Source organism: Narcine bancroftii, chromosome 6 (genome assembly GCF_036971445.1).
Source record: "Narcine bancroftii isolate sNarBan1 chromosome 6, sNarBan1.hap1, whole genome shotgun sequence".
In the NCBI taxonomy this organism is placed as follows: Eukaryota; Metazoa; Chordata; class Chondrichthyes; order Torpediniformes; family Narcinidae; genus Narcine; species Narcine bancroftii.
The window spans coordinates 65,425,187-65,445,515 of NC_091474.1; the positions used below are offsets into that span (position 1 = coordinate 65,425,187).

The 20,329-nt window shown below is 45.2% G+C and overlaps 1 protein-coding gene across 18 annotated transcripts in view; it reads left to right on the forward strand.

Annotated features, from left to right (window-relative positions):
• Window positions 1-20,329, forward strand: part of dlgap2a (discs, large (Drosophila) homolog-associated protein 2a) — a 625,248-nt gene that overhangs the window by 368,312 nt on the left and 236,607 nt on the right. The gene's annotated exons all lie outside the window — the stretch shown is intronic.

Sequence of the window (20,329 nt, forward strand, 5' to 3'; positions counted from 1 at the left end):
CAGCACAGGGCGTCAGGGGAGTTGTTGAACTTCCCGGCCTATACTGAACGTGGCCAGCTCAACTCTCCAGAGCAAGATCTTGTTGTTTTTGATCTTGCCTCTGTGGGTGGAGCTGAACATGAACGCCACTGCACACTGGTTGGTGAGGAGGATGAACCTCCTGCCTGCTAGATAGTGGCACCAGTGGCGGACTGCTTCCACGATCTCCTGGGCCTCCTTTTTGATGGAGGAGTGCCTGAGCTCGGAACCACAGAGGGTCCGGGAAAAAAGGCCACGGGTCGGCCCCTTTGGTTGAGGGTGGCAGTGAGGGCAATGTCAGAGGCATCGCACTCCACCTGGAATGGAGTGTTCTCGTTCACGGCATGGATTGTGATGATGGCGATGACTTGTCTGATGCGGGTGAAGGCTGCTTGCACCTCCACAGAGAGGGGAAAGATGGTGTCTTGGGCCAGTGGGTGGACTTTATCTGAGAACTGGGGGACACACTGGGAGTAGTCAGAGAAGAGCCCTAGGCACCTGCACAGGGCCTTGAGGATGTGGGGCAGGGGAAGTTCCATCAGGGTGTGCTTGTATTCTGGGTCAGGACCAATGACACCATGTTCTACAATGCATCCCAGGATGAGGTAGGTGGTGCTGAACATGCACTTCTCCCTGTAATAGGCGAGATTTAGTGTCTCTGCCATACAGAAGAACTTCTTCAAGTTAGCATTGTGGTCCTGCTGGTCGTGGCCGCAGATGGTGACTTATCCAGGTATGGGAAGTTCGCTCTGAGGTTGTACCAATCTACCATATGATCCATCTCCCTCTGAAACATGGAGACTCCATTTGTGACCCCAAAGGGAACCCGGCGATACTGGTAAGGGTGCCCGTCAGCCTTGAAGGCGGTATAGTCCTTATCCTGGGCCTGGATGGGGAGCTGGTGATAAGCCTACTGTACTGGGCTATCTCATTGACCATGTTAGCAATACAGGGTAATGGGTAGGCATCCAGTTGGGTGTACCAGTTGATGGACTGACTATAGCCGATGACCATCCTCCGTTTACTGCCCCCTTTGCCCACCAAAACTTGGGCTTGCCAGGGGCTAGTGCTGGGCTCTATTACCCCATTTTCCAGAAGCCATTGCACCTCTTGCCTTGATGAAGGCCCTGTCGGCTGCACAGGAGCACCTGATCTTGACCACATTGGGTTTGCAGTCTGGCATCAGGTGATTGAAAAGGGAGAGAGGGGGTATCCTTAGGGTGGACAGTCCACAGGAGGAGCAGGGGCAGTCGCTTGGCAGTCGTTGTGGATGGTGAATGGGGGGAGTGGGCCACTGAAGGCCCACTGGAAATCAAGACTCAAGGTAATCAGGGCACAGAGGTCTGGCATGACCAGGAGCCTGAACCCTTTGTATGTTTTCCCCCTCCCACAGTCAGATTTACCTAACAGCATCCCAGCGTGTGATGGAGTGGTCCAGGGTCGTAAAGGCAATGGAAAAGTTCACTGGGTATACTTTGAGCGCCAGCATACGGACAATGTGTGGGTGCACGAAGCTCTGAGTACTACCTCTATTGAACAGGCATTTTATTATCTTCCCATTGACAGTGATATTTATCATTGAGCACCCAAGACCATGGGGGATGCTGTCTGACAGTGGGGTGGACTCGGGTCTGAGTTGCTACTTCCAGCTGGTGGCGATGAGTAGTGGTTTGTAGGTGCAGTCCTGATGAGCCAGGATGGTGGAGGCTTTGTCCTCTGTGCGGCGTGGGTTGGTGTGAGGAGTGACGAGTGCGCAGTCTGGGAATGGCTGTCCATGCACATGTTGACCACGTTGTCGGGTCAGCGGGACGGAAGTGACGTATTCAGTGCAGGTGGGAAGTTGGCTGGTCCTAGGTGGCGGCGATCATGGGAAGCATATGATGGCAGCATGGATCAACGGCCGGGCTGGAAGTGATGGCACTGGTGTGGGCAGAAGAGATGGGTGGAGCAATGGCGCTGCCCAATACTAACACGTGGAGGCACCCATAGGGTCGAGGGGGGCTTCCCACTGGTGGTGGCGGGCTGCAGCGCTCCTGGTGGGTTTGGAGAGGCACACCTTGGCAAAGTGGCCTTTCTTACTGCTCCGGTAACAATGCAAGTTCGTCACGGGGCAGTTCTTCCTGGAGGGTCTGTTGGACCCACACCGGGTCCTGCAGTACTTACAGTGGCGGGATGCATTGGCAGCGATGATCGCATCTCCACAGAAGGGGCTCTCAGTAGTGGTGGTCGTCTGCACAGGCCAAGCTGAAGGGGGCTGCAGGTGGGCATTGAAGGCTTCGCGTGGTGGGCTGCAGCTTCTAGGGAATGGACCATATCGATGACCCTTGTGAGGGAGGCATTGCTTACTTCCAGCAGTCTCTGTCGGGTCACCCTTGATCGCAGGCCTCGCACACACACATCCCAGATGAGTCGTTCCACTTCCCCAGTGGCCATGCACTGGTGCACCAGCTCACACAGTGCCCCATGGTAAGCCTCTACTGTCTCACCTGGCTGATGTAGCCTGGTGCTAAGCAGATACCTGGAGTAGAATACCTTCGCTGGAGGCTGGTAGATGTTTTCCAGGATGGCCATCACCGGTTTGTACTCGGTGCAGTCACGGATTGCTGGCAATGCGAACGGGCCCAATTTCGTGCACAGTACCATGAGTTTCTTCTGGCCTGAGTTGATGACCTCAGCCTGAATGTGGATGATTGCCCCGATTGCATGCTTCCAGATCTCAAAGTGGACTGGAGCTTCTGGGCGTTGGGGATTGATATCCAACTTCTCTCTGCTGAGAAACTTCTCCATGGTTCTTTAAAATTAAGCTCATTAACTTGTGGTGCGCTGCAGTGCAAACAAGCAGCCACAAACAACAAAAGGCTCTACTACAGGTTTTAATCAGCTTAAAACTTGCACACCAGGTTCTGTATCCTTTCTGGCTCTGTGTGCTCTGCTCCTGCCCAGGGGGCGGCATGAGGTTTTAAGTGGGGCCGGAATTAGGTGGAGCCAGTCTCCTAGGTTACCTCCCTACACCTGCAGGTACAGTGGGTTTCCCCCTGCAGTAGGGAATGCAGACAGGCACAGGCAGTCACAGACAGTCCAGTAGTCGTATCACCTCAACAGTGGTTTTCAAACTTTTTCTTCCCACTCACATACCACCTTAAGCAATCCCTTACTAATCACAGAGCACTGATAGTGTAGGGATTACTTAAGGTTTAGGGGGGCAGTTGGAAAACCACTGCTCTACACGTTTCCATTTTAATGAAGGGTCTGTGACCTGAAATATGGAGTGGCTTTGTCGTTCCACTGATGGCCAACTTCTTCCAGCTTTTGATTTTAACTCTGAAGTATCCTCCCAAACACACAGCGGTTGTCATGACTGACTGGTACTCAAAGTACACGGGCCACGTGTACCTGTGAGCTACCCCAGGGCCAAAATGCATCATACTGTAAGATGTATGTTATTGGTCATGATTTGTAACTGCAAGTTTGACTTTAGTCCTGACAAGGAGAGCTATCCCAACAGATGAGATGAAACCTAGGGGACATAAATTATGGAAAATAAGAAAATATATTTGGAACATCGAGCAGTACAGCCAGTACAGTCCCTTTAGCCCACGATGGTTGAAGTGAGTGGCCAGGGCTCTGGCGGATGGAGCACAATGTTAGTAAATGCGAGGGTATCCAATTTGAAAGGAAAGTGGAACTCAGATTATTATTTAAATAGCAAGCGATTGCAGCATGCTGCCATACAGAAGGACTTGGGAGTGTTTGTGCATGAATCGCAAAAAGTTGGTTTGCAGGTACAGAAGGCGATCAAGAAGGCAAATGGAATGTTGGCCTTCATTGCTAGAGGGATTGAATTTAGGTCCTGCTGCAACTGTACAAGGCCCTGGGTGAGGCCGCATCTGGGGTACTGTGTGCAATTCTGGTCTCCTTACTTGAGGAAGGTTGTACTGGATTTGGAGACAGTGGAGAGGAGGTTCACCAGGTTGATACTAGAGAGGATGGGGTTGGCCTATGAGGCTTACCTGAGAGGGAAAGCAACTCAGGATTTAACCTGAAAGAACTTGTGTTCGTAGTTCTTGTGGTTTGAAACTTCTCTAGAAGCAAGGTTAGCATAGTGGTTAATACAAGACATTTACAGCACCAGTGATTGGGTTCGAATCCCACGCTGTCTGTAAGGAGTTTGTACATTCTCCTCATGTCTGCGTGGGATTTCACCGGGGGCTCCGGTTTCCTCCCACAGTTAAAAAAAATAGAAGGGGTATCGGTCAATTGGGTGCAATTGGACAGCACGGACTCATGGGCCAAAATGGCCTGTTAACCATGCGGAATGTCTAAATTTAAAAATAAATTAAAAATTAAATTTAAAAATCTTAAAAAATTTAAGCACCAGCTGGTCTAAGCAGCATTAACGAGCAGAGTCACTAGGACTGCAGCATCACGCAACACCCACACGGAGACTCTCACAGCCCACGCTGACCATCAAGGCCCCATTTCCTCCAATCCAACAGTCATCGGTTTATTTTTTAAATTCTTCCTCCATTTCTCATCAATTCCCCCCAAACACTCCACCACTCACCTGAACATTTAGTGGTGATTTACAGCGTCCAACCCGCAAATGTTTGGAACGTGGAAGGAAACCAGAGGACCCGGGTGAAACCCACACACTCATGATAATAACGATGAGGAGATAATTCTCATACTCTTTGTACAATGTACATGCACACTGACATTCCTACTTGCTGCACCCAAATAGGTACCTGTTAAAAAAAATAACTGCAATAATATACGATAAATTGAAAGGGGGTAATAACTAGAAAAGACAGGTAGAAAATAAATATTGACAGTTCCCATTGTGCAAGAAACAAAGTGCCTTGCAAAAGTGCAAACGGGCCTTCTGTGGGGTCAGAGCAGTCCCTGATCAGTGTAACAAGGGCAGGTTCAACAGCCGTTGGAAAGGAACTGTTTTTAACCTAGACAAGCTTGTCTTTAGGGCTTCTGTACCTTCTGCCTAAGGTGGCAGTGAAGAGTAGTTGTGACCAGGGTGACCATGATGTTGGCTGCCTTCTTCAGGTATGGCCTCACATAGGGGTCTGCAATGGATGGGAGGTCAGAGCCGGTGATGGACCTGTGCTGCCTTCTGCATTCTTGGGCACTCACATTCCCAATCCAGGCTGAGATGCAACCAGTCACTATACCTTCCACAGTGCACCTGTAGAAATTTGATCAGGTATTTATTGACATGCCAAATCTCCTCAGAATTCTTAGAACGTAGATGATGTGCTGGCTCAGGAAGAGATCTTCTGAGATGTGGACAACCAGGATCTTGAAAGATCTGCCTCTTTCCACCTCCATCCTATCAATACGGACAGGGGTTTGGTCCCTCAGTGTCTCCTTCCTAGAATCAACAATCCTTCGTCTTGGTAACAATAAAAGCAAAATTGTTGTTTTGGTACCACACAATCAGGATCTCTATCCCAATCCTGTATTGTAACTCATCACTTCCAGTTATTTGGTCAACAGTGGTGGTGTCAAATGTGTAGAATGAGCTATGGATTGAATTGTAGATTCATTCTAAAGTCCAAAACATGGTAAAACCTGTCAAGTTGCATCCACTGGATAATCTGCAAAATAAATAAATAGAGTGTCTCTCCAAAGCCTTCAGATATATCAATGTTGCTTAAAGCCAGTGAGGTATTTTTCTGAAAACTGGTCTTGCAAGGTAACCAAATTGTGTACAGCAAGTGTATGTAATTTGCATGTGGCAATGACCAAACAATCTGCTTTCATAAATGGTCAGGGTCATTTCCACCTCAGTATGTTGCTTTGGGAATGTTGCATTCAAACCAGAGAGCTGTGTTTGGGGATATTGGACCTAAATGGGACAGCTCTGTTTGGGAATATTGGACCCAAACGGGACAGTTGTGTTTGAGTATATTGGATCTAAATGGGACAGCTGTACTTGGGAATGTTGGACCCAAATGGGACAACTGTGTTTGGGAATGTTAGACCCAAACGGGACAGCTGTGTTTGGGAATGTTGGACCCAAACGGGACAGCTGTGCTTGGGAATGTTGGACCCAAACGGGACAGCTGTGTTTGGGTATATTGGACCCAAACGGGACAGCTGTGTTTGGGTATATTGGACCCAAATGGGACAGCTGTGTTTGGGTATATTGGACCCAAATGGGACAGCTATGCTTGGGAATGTTGGTCCCAAACGGGTCAGCTGTGTTTGGGAATCTTGAACCCAAATGGGACAGCTGTGCTTGGGTATATTGGACCCAAATGGGACAGCTGTGTTTGGGTATATTGGACCCAAATGGGACAGCTGTGTTTGGGTATATTGGACCCAAATAGGACAGCTGTGCTTGGGTATATTGGACCCAAATGGAACAGCTGTGCTTGGGTATATTGGACCCAAATGGGACAGCTGTGTTTTGGTATATTGGACCCAAATGGGACAACTGTGCTTGGGTATATTGGACCCAAATGGGACAGCTGTGTTTGGGTATATTGGACCCAAATGGGACAGCTGTGCTTGGGAATGTTGGTCCCAAACGGGACAGCTGTGATTGGAAATCTTGAACCCAAATGGGACAGTTGTGCTTGGGTATATTGGACTCAAATGGGACAGCTGTGCTTGGGAATGTTGGTCCCAAACGGGACAGCTGTGTTTGGGAATCTTGAACCCAAATGGGACAGCTGTGTTTGGGAATCTTGAACCCAAATGGGACAGCTGTGTTTAGGAATCTTGAACCCAAATGGGACAGCTGTGCTTGGGTATATTGGACCCAAATGGGACAGCTGTGTTTGGGTATATTGGACCCAAATGGGACAGCTGTGTTTGGGTATATTGGACCCAAATGGGACAGCTGTGCTTGGGAATGTTGGTCACAAACGGGTCAGCTGTGTTTGGGAATCTTGAACCCAAATGGGACAGCTGTGTTTGGGTATATTGGACCCAAATGGGACAGCTGTGCTTGGGAATGTTGGTCACAAACGGGTCAGCTGTGTTTGGGAATCTTGAACCCAAATGGGACAGCTGTGCTTGGGTATATTGGACCCAAATGGGACAGCTGTGTTTGGGATTATGTGAGAGAGGACCATGTACTCACTGTAAAAACTATCAAAAATAGTTTACATTTGGATTTAAATTGCAACTCATGGGAATGAAACCCCCTCCAGTTTATTCACATTGGAAAACTTTGAGTAATGACAAAAGGATACAGGACTGTTTCCTGCATTTAGTTACTCAAGGGATTAATGCCTGTTGCAAAAGTTTCCAGCAATGTGTAAAAAATACTTCACTTCCAATAATTCATCATTCATTTCCCATTAACTCAGGGCAAGTGCAGTTGACAAGACAGTGAGCATTCTTGATAACAGAGGAAATAACATTAAAACATTACAGAGGTAGTGAAAGTACTCATAAAGGGTCAATGCATATTGAGCAGAAGGGATTCTGAAGAAGTCAATAATCAGCATCCATAGTATTGCCAGAAAGAGCAGGTCAATTGGAGGAGGCCATTCCTCGCAGGTTGGATGCAGCCGCCCAGTCTGCTATTCACTGACAATTAAATTCTCATCTCAATGGTTTGTGGAGATAGCTTCTCAATGGGTAGGATGCTCTCGAAGGCTCCCTGAATGCCACACATCTTGAAGAATCAGCATGAAGTTCTGGACTTAAATGATTATTCAGGGATTTCTAAATGTTAATGCTGAAACATGCTCTCAACACAGATGGCACAGTGCTGCAGTGAGTTCTTGGGCATAGAGTCAGATAACAGGCCCTTTGGCCCAACTCTTCCATGCCAACCACGTTGGCATTCTCAGATGGCCCATTGGCACCTGCATTTGGTCCATGTCTTCCCAAGCCCTTACTGTCCACATATACATCCATTGCAGAAACATGCAGGAGCAATTCAGCAGGCCACGCAGCATCCATAGGAAGTCAAGGGGAACCAACATTTCTTGCCTGAGCCCTTTGCCAGGTATAAGCCAACATATGTTTGGTACAGCAGTGGGGCAAGGTTTAAACTAATTTGGCAGGGGTATGGGAACCTGAGTGATAGGAAGATAAAAAAATAGCCAGAAAAAGTAAAATAGGAAAAGTAATGTTGGGAGGAGAAAGTAAAAAATCAGATGGTGCAGTGAGTTTTCGGGTCAATGATAGTGTTAAGAAATTTACAAAGAAAAATAGTGGGCAGAAAAATCAAAAGAAAAGGTTACAGAAGTCATTAGATATTAAAAGGACAAAGAGCATAAGGGCACTTTATCTGAATGCCCGCAGTATTAGAAATAAGGTTAGTGAACTTGAGGCGCAAATCGGTACCCATGCCTATGATTTGGTAGCCATCACAGAAACATGGCTACAAGGTGACCCTAAATGGGAATTAAACTTTCAAGGGTATCAGGTGGTGCAAAGAGATAGACAAAATGGTAAGGGAGGTGCAGTTGCACTCTTAATCAAAGATGAGTTCCAGGCAATAGTGAGGGATGATATAAGATCTAAAGAGCATAATGTTGAGTCCATTTGGGTAGAGATAAAGAATAACAAAGGGAAAAAAATATTGGTGGTGTTATCTATCGCCCACCAAATAACAATAGTTTAGTGGCACAGGAAATAAATAGAGAGATAAGTGAGGCATGTAATAATGATACGGCAGTAGTCATGGGGGACTTTAACTTCCACATAGATTGGGAAAATCAAATTGGTTGTGGGAGTCTAGAAGATGACTTCATAGAATGCATCCGCGATAGCTTTCTTGAGCAGCATGTTAAGGAACCCACAAGAGAAAATGCTCTCCTGGATCTAGTGTTGTGCAATGAGATAGGTAGAGTAAATGATGTAATAGTCAGAGACCATCTGGGAAATAGCGATCATAGTATGATTGAATTTCTCATTCAGATGGAAGGGGAAATAGTTAGATCTAAAACTAATATATTATGCTTAAACAGGGGTGACTTCCATAGGATGAGGGAGGAATTGGGCAGAGTGGACTGGGAGCACAGGCTAATTGATGAAACAGTTGAGGAACAGTGGAAGATTTTCAAAGAAATATTTTGTAATGCTCAACAAAAATATATTCTGGTCAAGAAAAAGGGCAGCAAGGGAGGGAAAAATCAACCGTGGTTAACAAGGGAAATAAAGGAAAGTATAAAATTGAAGGCACAGGTGTACAAAGCTGCAAAGAACAGTGGGAAACTGGAAGATTGGGATAACTTTAAGAGACAACAAGGGGTTACAAAGCGGGTAATAAGAAATGGGAAAAAGGATTATGAAAGTAAATTTGCAAAAAATATAAAAACAGAAAGCAAAAAATTTTATAAATATATAAAATGGAAGAGGGTGGCCAGAGTTAACATAGGACCCTTGGAGGATGAGAAAGGAAAACTGGTAGCAAAAAAATGAGGAAATGGCCGAGGCATTGAACAAATATTTTGTGTCAGTCTTCACAGTGGAAGACACATCCAGCATGCCCAAGTGCAGAGTTAAGGATGCGAATGTTGAGGAAGGCTTTGATAAAATAGTTGTTACAAAGGAAGTAGTGATGGAGAAACTAATGGGACTAAAGCCAGACAAATCACCTGGTCCTGATGATATGCATCCAAGGGTTCTGAAGGAAATGGCAGAAGTTATAGTTGATGCATTGGTGGTCATATACCAAAATTCCTTGGATTCTGGGCAGGTCCCGGCAGACTGGAAGACAGCAAATGTCACGCCACTTTTTAAGAAGGGATGTAGGCAGAAGACTTGAAATTATCGGCCAATTAGCTTGATGTCTGTGGTTGGAAAAATGCTTGAAGCCGTCATTAAAGATGAAATAGTGAAACTTTTGGAACATAAGGGTTCAATCAGGCAGACGCAGCATGGTTTTAGAAAGGGAAGATCTTGTTTGACAAACTTGTTAGGATTCTTTGAGGATATAATGAGTGCAGTGGATAGAGGGGAACAGGTTGATGTTGTATATTTGGATTTCCAGAAAGCGTTTGATAAGCTGCCGCACAAGAGACTTATCAGTAAGTTATAGGAAAGTGGAGTCCGGGGAAGTATATTGGCATGGATCGAAAATTGGTTGTCTGACAGGAGGCAGAGAGTCGGGATAAGTGGGAGTTTTTCAGGTTGGCAGAGAGTGGTAAGTGGGATGCCACAGCGGTCAGTGCTAGGCCCACAACTGTTCATCATTTACATTGATGACTTGGAGGAGGGGACAAAATATGGTGTAGCCAAGTTTGCGGATGACACCAAATTGAGTGGAAGAGCAAATTGTAATGAGGATGTGGAGAGTCTGCAGAGGGATATAGTTAAGCTGGATGAGTGGGCAAAGGTCTGGCAGATGGAGTACAATGTTAGTAAGTGAGAGGTTATCCACTTTGGCAAGAAAAATAAAAGAGCTGAATATTATTTAAAGGGTGAAAAACTACAGCATGCTGTTGTGCAGAGGGACTTGGGAGTGCTTGTGCATGAATCGCAAAAAGTTAGGTTGCAGGTGCAGCAGGTTATTAAGAAGGCAAATGGAATGTTGGCCTTCATCGCTAGAGGAATTGAATTAAGGAGTAGGGAGGTAATGTTACAACTGTATAAGGTACTGGTGAGACCGCACCTGGAATACTGTGTCCAGTTCTGGTCTCCATAGTTGAGGAAGGATATACTGGCTTTGGAGACGGTCCAGAGGAGGTTTACTCAGTTGATCCCTGGGATGAAGGGGTTGACTTATGATGAAAAATTAAATCGTCTAGGATTGTATTCGCTCGAGTTCAGAGGAATGAGAGGAGATCTTATAGAAACATATTGGATTATGAAGGGTATGGATAGGATAGATGTAGGAAGGTTTTTTGAGCTGGCCGGGGAAACTAAAATGAGAGGACACAGTCTCAAGATTCGGAGGAGTAGATTTAGGACAGAGATGAGGAAAAATAGTTTTTCCCAGAGAGAAGTGAATATTTGGAATTCTCTATCCAGGGAAGTGGTTGAGGCTGCCTCATTAAACATATTTAAAATTCGGTTAGATACATTTTTACATGATAGAGGAATTAGGGGATATGGGGAGAAGGCAGTTAGGTCATAAATTAGATCAGCCATGATCTTATTGAATGGCGGACCAGACTCAATGGGCCATTTTTGGCCTACTCCTGTTCCTACTTCCTATGTTCCTATGTAGGCAAGCTCATGAATAAAAAGATGGGGGTAGGGAGGAAGGGGAGGGGAGGAACACAGTTTGAGAGGTAAAGTGTCTGCCTGATTTTCAGCATTCTTGAGGATGAGCACAAGCCTGAAAAGTCAACCTCCCTTTACTTGCCACGGATGCTGCATGGCCTGCTGAGTTTTTCCTGCACTCCTGTTCACTGAACCCTGGTGGTGTGAGAAGGTTACACATTCTCCCTGTAATTGCAGAGGTCTCCTCTTGGTTCTCTGGCTGCCTCTCACGTCCTAAAGACGTGCTGTTTACTTTGGCCACTGTCACTTGTTGGTAGGTGAGGGATGGTATCTGAAGAAAGTTGAGGGAATACAGGGAGAATGGTTTATAGGAAAAAGATTAAGAGGGGAAATGTAATCTGAGAGACAGCATGGGCTCAGTGGGCTGAATGGCCTCCTCCTTTGTGGAAAGTGAATGGCAGTATTTCCCAGCTCCTCCAACAAGAATGACCAATGAGATACAATGTTGACAATTTGTTCATAATTCAAAACCTGCAGCATTTTTGACAGTTTTATGGATTCAACATTCAGCAATCTGAACTTCAACATGGTCAGGGACCCTTCAGCACCCTCAGCACCCCCTTGCATCCAAGTTTCAATACCTGATACCCTTTCAGCCAGTTTTGAGTCAGTCCCCAGCAGTCTGCAGCCCAGGCAAGTCTCCCGACAGCAGTCTCCAGCAGCCCACGGCCTCAGTGGGTTCCTCACCTCAAGTCGCCAGCAGCCCGCCACCTGTTCTGATCCCTCAGCCGCAGTCACTGGTCCGCCGCCGCGGTCACCATCCCATGGGTCGTCTCCTTTCTCCTTCTCAGACGTGGGGGCGGTCTCTCCGTTTTCTGGTACTCTGCACCAGTCCTCCGCTCCCTCGAAGTCTGCAACCCCTCATGGCTGCTGCCGATCAGAAGTGCCACCGTCTTGGGTGCCAGAATTTTAAAAATAAACTGCCGCCGGCTCCTTTAACGGGCTGCTCAAAGCCTGTGCGGAGCTGACAGCAGTTGACTGGGCGGTTGGACTCTGCGGGAGCGCTGTTATCTCCACTCACCACCGGCCTGCACCAACAGCAATGCCGCCATTACAGCGGCTCTGGATGATCTTGCGTCTATTGCCTGGTCCTTATCTCCAATCACTACCTGCTAGCAGGCGTCCCCTAAACATTATTTTCATGCATTTCACCCACCACCTTTCTGATGTTTGCAATGTTAACAGTGGCAATCTATCCCAGTAACGTCCCCTTCCTGCCCACAAGCCCTCACTGCCAAAACCCATCTGTGCGACCAATTAATCTTCCAAGCTCATACGTTTTTGGAATGTGGGAGGAAATTGGAGCCCATGGGGGGGAATCCACAAGGTACAAACTCCTTACAGCAAATGACAGATTTGAACCTGGGTCACTGGCGCTGTCATAGCTTTGTGCTAACCGTGTCGCATTTAGATCTATTTCTTCAGAAACTGATGAGATTGTGAGCTGTTCATTGTGTCCATGTTTTGCCTGCTTTTTTAAGCTTCATCCAAATTGGTGGATGTTCTGTTTAGTCATGATCTATCGTCACGGCTTCTAAGTGTGACATTCACTTTTGCAACAAAAAAAAATTCTTCCAAGCAAATTACCAGCAGAAAGGGAATTGGATTTGAATGCAAAGGTCGAGAGATTCATTTTCAGGTTGTTAATCTGATTGAATGCTCAGTTTTATCATTGGAGGGTGTAACCAGTGTCTGTTAGCTCTGTGATGGAAAGGTCCAGGAATGATTTGATAATAAAGGTCAACATGGAGTAAGAGAGAGGTTTGGTCCGCATTTGTAGAACTAACACTGTACAAGTGCTCTTGCTTTAACAAGTGTAATTAGTTGAAACTTTCTGAAGGTAGTTGGTAGAAATTAGGGCAGAACAGTTAATGTAGTGGTTAGCGCAACCCTGGTACAGCGCCAGCAACTGGGGTTCAAATCCCGCATCCTCCCCGTGTCTCTGTGGGTTTCCTCCGGGGGCTCTGGTTTCCTCACACCCTCTAAAGTGTACCGGGGTTTTTAATATAATTGGGTGTAATTGGGCAGCACAGGCCTGTGGGCCGAAAGGCCCTGTTACCGTGCTGTATGTCTAAATTTTAAAAATTAAATTAAGAAAAAGAATAAAGAGAAGTTCTGCTTTCTTTTTCAGCAATGAACGTCATGCCCAATGGGTACAGGATGTTATGTCTTGCTTGAGTTTGGAGAAAATAGATCTAATATTAAGGAGATCAAGGATGAATTTGACAAGATATGAGGCCCATTCATGGACTAAGATCGTAATTTAAGGACTTAGGCAGGGGTGCTCTGGGGGTTTTCTATCCGAGATCTGGCTCTTTATTTGGTGGTGACCGTGTTTAGTGGGAGGGATTAGTATTGGGGGGAGGGGGGGGTCCTTCCTTTTTTTTTCTTTTGTTTTTATTTTTTTCCACAACTAGATATATCTCTACTAGAATATGAGGAGAAATTCTCAGAAGGATTTTTCACTTTTTCCAAGAATTATATAAGACAATTTATCAATGATATGTGACTCATATTGTGTATTGCATTATAAAAAAGCTATATCATTAATTAATATCCAAACAATATATACATGGAATATTTCTCTCTATCGAATTAATAGAAATGTTTTAAAGAGAAAGTAATGGACAAAGAGGAAACGTTGTTTTGGGACAGATATGTGTGAAAAACTCAGTGGACATTTCAAAGTTCATTTAAGAAGAAGAGTTGGGTTGGCTTCCTGTATAGTTTTGCCCTCTGCTGAATTTGAGGATTTAAATTTAAAATTACAAATTTAAATTTTAAATTTAAATTTAGTTACATCTAGACGTACAGCATGGTAAAAGTCTATTTTGGCTCATGAGTCCACGTCGACTAATTTACACCCATTTAACCTACAACCCCCGGTACTGGGGAAAACCCACGCGAACATGGGGAGAACATACAAACTTCTTACAGTCAGCACGGGACTCGAACCCCAGTCCCGATCGCTGGCGCTGTAAAGGCATCGCGCCAACCGCCTCGCCAACCGTGCCGCCCAAATTATAATAGGGATTCTACTTTGGCTGGCAGCAGAGTCTGCTGTGAGCAGTCGATGTGGATACTTGCGGTGGAATAAAATGAGCAGCATTTCAACACAGCCCATCCCAGAAATTGGAACTAGTTAACACCCATTAGAGTGGCTAGTGGGCAAAATTAGAAGATCATGCACTGCATCAGGATTGACTGCTCTCCTAGTGCTGGTATAGCAATGCAACGTTGAAGCAAATGAAAGAATATATGAGAGAGGGAAAGAGAAAGCACCGATTCATGCAGGCATAAACCATGGAGTGACTGAGAATGAGAGGTTAAAATGTGCCCAAGAAGAATATCCTATCAAAGAACACAGACCAGAGCATCTCAGGAAGAAGCCCTTTGGCCCAAACATGGCATCCACATCAAACTGAAAGTCTGCTGCTTGCACCTGAAAGATTCCCTTCCATTCCCTGCAGATTCATGTTTCTGTTTAGAAGCCTCTTAAATGTTACTATATTATCTGCTTCCATCACTATTCCTGGCAGCCTATTCCAGGCACCAACCACCTACCAAAAATTGCCCCACACATTTCTCTTACACTTCCTTCCCCTTACCTTAAATCCATTTTCAACTTGGGGTAAAGATTCTGGGTGTCCACACTATTAATGCCTTTCATAATCTTACACCCCTCCTTCAAGTCTCCCCTCAGCCTCCAGCACTCCAGAGAAATCAACCCAAATTTGTCTGACCTCTCCCCAAAAACTTATCCCCTCTAATCCAGACAACATCTGCTTAACCTATCCCTTTTCCAAAATCTCCACATCCTTCCTGTAATGGGGTGACCAGAATTGCAAAGAGTATTCCAAGGGGAGCCAAACCAAAGTTTTAGATCACTGCAATATGATTTCCTTACTTTTATACTGAATGCCCCGCCAATGAAGCCAAGCATTCCACATGTCTTCTTTAACATCCTATCTACTGCCTGGTCACTTTCAATGAGCTATGGATCTGGACCCCAGATTCCTCTGCACATAAATTCTTTGAAGAGCTCTGCTATCAACTGTACACATTCTGCTTTCACTTGACCTCCCAAACTGCAGCACCTCACACTTGCCTGGATTAAACTCCATCTGCCATTTCTCTGCCCATATCTGTTGCTGATCCACATCCTGTTATATTTGTCGATACCCCTTTACACCGTCCACAATTCCACTAATCCCTGTATCATCTTCAAACTTACAGACCCACTGATCACCAACAACAAGGGTCCCAACACCGATTCCTGTAAAACACCACTGGTCACAGGCTCCAGCCCAAATAACACCCTTCCACCACTATCCTTTGTCTTCTATAGGCCAAGCAATTTCAAATCAAAGCTATCAACTGACCATGTACCTTCTGAATCAGCCTACCTAATGAGGGAACTTGTCAAAATCCTTACTGGTCCATGTAGACAGCATCAACTGCCCTACCCTCATCAACCATCTTTATTACCCCCTGAAAAATTTATGGGATCTAACCAATCCCTCATAAAGCTACGTTGGCCATCCTTAATCTTAAATTTAAATTGTATTTTAAATTAATTTTTAATTTTTTTTTGACATACAGCACGGTAACAGGCCATTTTGGCCCATGAGTCCGTGCTGCCCAATTTACACCCAATTAACCTACACTCCCGGTACATTTTAAATGGTGGGAGGAAACCGGAGCCCCTGGGGAAGCCCATGTAGAAAAGGGAAGAATGTACCTAGATGTCAGATCCAGAGGCAATGCACCATTCAAGAGAGACAGGAGAGATGTTGGAACTGGAGCAAATCATAATCTGCTGGAGGAAAGCAGTGAGTTGAACAGCATCTCAAAAAGAATGGTTGAAGTTTCAGTCCAGAAATTTGCGTTGAAAACAGCAAGAACCTTCACCCTGATCGGACCCCTTGGTGTTACTGAGGGGAATGACTACACTTCCTGTCTTAACCCAATTGGCTGGAGCCTGCACCTCAGAAATGACTGCAAGTTAGGACGTTCTATGCCTCTCAGATAATCCCAAGTTCATCCAGCTCCAGCTCCAATCCCTTGACGAATAGGGTAAGGAGCTCCAGCTGGATGCATTTCCCACAGATGTCATCCCACAATTCTCCCCGATGACCCAAGTCCTGCAGGAGGAGCAAACCTTCTGCCCTATCTGGGTCTGAAAAGTAAAACCAAAGGCCTGAATACCCATTATCCTTCACCTATTCCTAGTTCACCAATTCCCCTCACTACTGGGCCTTGCCCAACCCCTCCCACCCCTCAGTCTAGATGAAGGATTCTGGGTAAAGACAGTCCTTTCCTCCCCCAATGCTGCTTGACCCACTGAGATCCCTCCAGCAGAACGTTGGTTGCTCAAAACACCCAGAGTTTGGTTTGAGTTTAAGATGTGCCTTTCTCGAGCATCCTGTGGATGGAACCTTTTGAGGTCGAGCATTGTGATGCTGGAAGTTGTCTCTGCAAGATCCTTCAAGTGACCTCACATATTCTACCGGCGACCCTGGATACTTTGCCTGCCGACTTGTTGAAGTGGAGTGTTAAAGATATTTTTCTGCAGGGGTCATGGATGGAACTGCTGAAAATTATTAGCAATTATTAGTGAACTTTCATTTTATTCATGAAGTGATTGTCAATGTTATTCTTCTGGTGAATGTAGCCAGTAGATTAATTGAAGAGAAGCATTCAGTTTCAACGATGAACCTCTCCAATTCAAATTGGGTGATTTATAAAAGCCAACACAGTCTCCAAGCTTTAGTACCAGTTGCAGCCTCCTGCACATCATCTCTCATTTTACTTTCCATTCAATGCAATGAGAACCAATTAAATCCAGTTCACACATTACTCTAGTTGCTTTGAGGATAAGAACATGTATCACAGTCGAAAGCAGAGTTATGATTATGATCAATAATTTCTCCAATCCACTTACAATGAAAATGAGCACCCGCTGTTCATTCAAAAGCAGTTAAGAGAAAGACTTCCGATGTATTGTCAGAGTACGTACATGCAACCCTAACATTCCTTTTTCATGCAGGGGTGGCAGAATGACCACTTATTGGTAGTGCAAAAATAAACTGTACACGGCGTAAAACATGTAGACAAATAAAAGAACTGTAAACAGCTAACAAATGTAAACAAACCAACTGTGCAGAAAGTACATCCCTTTTGCAATAGTCACAGGGCCTTTCAGGAACCGAGATCATAGAGAGTACAATGGAAGAACAGGCCATTCAACCGACCTATCTCCATCCTTTGATCCCAGTTTAAATTCCCATCTGCCAGCATATCTCTCCAAACCCTCCTGTTCATGTGTCAGACTAAATGTCTCTTGAATGTTACGATTGTATCCCCCTCCTGACATTGACACCTCCATACCAGAGAGCGATGCAACCAGCCAGAATGCTCTCCATGGTGCATCTGTCGAAATTTTCAAGAGTCTTTGGTGCAATTCCAAACTTCTCAAACTATTAATAAAGTATAGTTGCTGGTGAGACTTCATCTCTGTATTGACATGAAGACACCAAGTAACTCTACAGGGATGTTGAAGCCCAGGAATTTGCAGTTCTTTACACATTTTCCACTGCTGATTCCACAGTGAGGACAGATTTGTGTGCTCATGGTTTCCCTTTCCTGACGTCCACAATCAGGTCCTTGGTTTTGCTGAAGTTGAGTGAAAGGTTGTTGTTCCAACGAGCTGATCTATCTTGCTCCTGTACAACTTGTCATTGACGTCTGTGATTCTGCCAATAACCATGGTGTTATTGGCAAATCTGTAGATGGCATTTGAATTGTGCCTCATGGGTGTAGAGTGAGTAGAACAGTGGCCTCAGCTCACATCCTTGAGGTGCACCTGTGTTGATTGTCAGTGAGGAGGAGGATACATGGATTGGATGGGTTTAGAGGGACAAATGCCAGCAGGTGGGACTAGTGTGGGCTAGATATTTTGGTGGGCGTGACCAAGTTTGGGAGAATGGCTGAAATTAAATTTAAATTTAGAATTACAGCACAGATACAGGCCATTTCAGCCCATGAGCCCGTGCTGCCAAATTACACCCAATTAAACTACAATCCCTGACACATTTCAAACAATGGGAGGAAACTGTAGCTCCGGGGAAAACCCATGCAAACATGAAGAGAATGTACCAACTCCTTAAACACAGCGCAGGATTCGAATCCCGGTCCCGATCGCTGGCGCTAATGGCATTGCGCTAACTGCTATACTAACCATACTGCCCTATGGCTTGTTTCCACAATCTATGTAACTCTACGATTCTGTGATCTTTTTCACTTTTGACCACAATGTACGCCAGACTGGCACTCCTTTGGAGACTGGAGGTGATATCAGTCGGGTTTGATGATTGCATGAGAAATGAGAAGTGGGTGCAGAAGTTAGCATATTGTCAATCAAAAAAGAACAACCTTGGAGCTTTTGCCATTTTTAAAAATCATTCAACTACTACCTCTAAAACAGGACACCGAGACATTATTGTTGCTTGCAGAAACTTGATCTCAAATTAGGGCAGCATAGCGGTTAGCGTGACACTATTTCCGCACCAGCGACCCGGTTTCAAATTCACCGCTGTTGGTTGAGGAGTTTGTACATGCTCCCAGTGTCCGCGTGGATTTCCTCCAGGTGCTCCGGTTTTCCTCCCGTGTTCCAAAGACGTACATTTTGGGGTGGGGTGGTCGGGGAATGGCATTTGTAGGTTAATCAGTCACATGGGTGTGTTTGGGTGGCATGGGCTCATGGACCAGAAAGGCCTTTTATCTGCTGCATCTCTTCATTAAAAACATTTTTAAAAAATATCCTGCTGTGTTTCCTGTGTCGCAGACTTTAATAGGGATTTTATCTGAAGGCTGCACCTGGCAATTGGAGGGAGGTAGGTGACTCAGGCAGTTGGAGTTGAAAAGCCCAGATCAGCAGGAAGCTAACTGGGCAAGAGAGATCAAGTGATCCAGGGAACTTGTGACACAGGGTGGTATTAATTCACTTCAACTCAGCAGTAGAGGGAGTCAGTACTTTTTGGACTGGATTTTCACACGGTCCATGCTGCAATGAGTAGGAAATTTACAACTGACTTTTTTTTTCCTACACCTGCAACAGAGCAAAAATAGTACTTTAATGGACATAAAGAACTTTGTTGTGATGTGAGCTTGTAGAAAACATGTAAAATCTCTTCTTTTCTGTCATTTTGAACATTGTGATTCATTATAATCGGAATTTTCACCCAGTATTGTTGCATTGTTTCTGGGTTTCAATGGCATTGCCTCAGAGCTAACGTAAAAATCACGACTGAAGACAATCATTCATTCTCTCATTGAGCAGTAGTATCTAATACAGCAGTGCATCAAGATCAAACGAGTTCTTAATAGTGCTTGAAGGTCCTTTCCTCCAGGTCCCAACTCCCTTCTTCGCACTCTGTCCTCTTCCCCATCACTTCTCAGTTTCTTTCCCTTCCACCCTCCCACCTGAGTCCACCTATGACCTCTTACCTGTTGGTTTGTGCTCATGCACGAATGTCAGAGAGACATTTTTAATGCTGAAAGGCCTGGACAGAGTAGATGTGACAAAATTGTTTCCTATGGTCGGGGTATCTAAATTTTAAATTTAAATGTAGTCATACAGCACGGTAACAGGCCCTTTCAGCCCATGAGCCCCTGCTGCCCAATTACACTCAATTAACCTGGTACATTTTTTTTTATGGTGATGTTCTGTTTGTTCCTTGAAGAAGAACAACTCTGAGTGGTTTTAATGCTTAAGCAACTTTATTTTTTGAGCTGCTTGAACCAAGAGTGCACTTGACTTCTGTCGCAGTCTACTTTTGTTCCCACACCAACTGTATGCATTGCCTACTGGGAAATGTAGTTCTTTATTATACACGCATAATAACATATTGTTCCTCTTTTTAAAAAAAACACAAAACTATGTCTACATAACAAAGATATCTCCATTCTGTGTCCAGCCTCTTTCCACTCTGCAATCAGTCTCTGAGATGGTTTAACTGTCCTTTTTGGTATGGTCTGTGTTTCCACCGGTGTATTACTCACATTTGCTGTGTGAGCATTTGTGTCTTTTGATGAACTCTCAACA